This window comes from Bombus pyrosoma, linkage group LG2 (genome assembly GCF_014825855.1).
Source record: "Bombus pyrosoma isolate SC7728 linkage group LG2, ASM1482585v1, whole genome shotgun sequence".
Taxonomy (NCBI): Eukaryota; Metazoa; Arthropoda; class Insecta; order Hymenoptera; family Apidae; genus Bombus; species Bombus pyrosoma.
This window is the reverse complement of record NC_057771.1, coordinates 4,409,868-4,411,423: the sequence shown is the minus strand read 5'-3', so window position 1 is coordinate 4,411,423 and position 1,556 is coordinate 4,409,868.

Genomic DNA, 1,556 nt, shown 5'->3' with positions numbered 1-1,556 from the left:
GCCGGATCGCTGGTATCATCGGTCGGTGCCATCGACCGTGATAAGTTGCAAACGACGTAACAGGAATCGAGCGAAGGTCAATGCTTGGGCTTTCCGCTGAACCTTAGGGTTATCCGGTGCACGGGGGTACGTCTCGTAGGTTTGTTAGTTCTTTCGAGAGATCGCGATTTCGTTCGTTCCGGGCGCGCCGCGGTGTTTCTTTCATCGTCCGGTTGTTGGGGCTCCTTTTCCATAGTAGCCTCATTATCTTTCTTTCGTTCCAAGATAAACAAATGTGTCTTTGATACGGAATGTTGCCTCTAGGGTTGCGAATTATTGTACGATGTTTGTACCGATTGATGTAATCGTTGTGTGTGAGATACATGTTGCGTTGTGTGGTAGATAGATATTGCATTGCGCAAGCTTTGTTTGACGTTTGTAAAGACTCGTGTAACTGCTGCGTAGGAGATGGATGTTTCTCGGTTAGGCTACAAAATAACTATCTCTTTACGCAGGCCCATGATCAAATAGAGTCAGAACTCGACATTCTTGCCAATAGGTTGAATGTCGAGAGTTATGCGTAGTGTTATATAACTCATGGGCGGATCTCGTGCGTAGTTACCTCCTCGTGGTGAGATCCGGTAATTGGCATCGTTTTCCAAAGATTAATCAACTGATTAATATTTTTTTTTTTTTTGGAAAACGATACCAAGCTAAGAACTACGCTAATACTTAGTTAGTTATTAAATGGCGAGGGACTGCGAGGAAACGCGACGGACTTATTCTTTTTTTTTAAAGCCTAATTTTTAATTCTAAATCTTAGTTTAAAGTCTTAATTTTGAATCTTAGTTTTATGTTGGACTGTTAATTTTAAACATTATAGTTAAGCTTTAATTCTAAGTCGCGTCATTTGCTTGAAGCCTTAGTTTTAGTATATTTGTGGAGATCGAGTACGAAATACTATACTTTGTTACGACTATAAGATATCTTGTCTTATATTTTATTTGTAATTTTATACAAGATTTCAATTTCAATTCAAATCAGTACTATACTTTATCGATAATATCGCATATAACATAAAAATGGTTTGGGGGATCAAGTGACAACCAAATGGTGGGACTCGGAAAATCATGGAATGTCACACATATTCCTGTATCTCGTCCAAGGTACCGGAGCGCCTTCTATGCTGTGCCAACCATCTCCAACTTATCCCATTCTTAATCGCCCTTTATGAAATCGGAAATCAAGCGCATAACATGTATAATTTCGATTCATGAACGTTTTACAAGCACGTAATAAAACAACATATATTGTAGAAAAACATATTATGACATAAACTGCAAAGATGTAAATCACAATACACAATGTTTTATCGAACGAAGGACAAAATAAGAATCCGTACCTGTAACAACGTAACGAATATTCTAACTAAGGGCTATCATCGAGGTCTTACCGACTGCGGGTTCTTGGGAATAGATCCATTTAAACTTACCAGTACATCTTAAACAATCGTATAACTCTCTATGAAACACTGTTTCGTATTTACATCATTATTTTACAGTTCCATTGCAATGCAA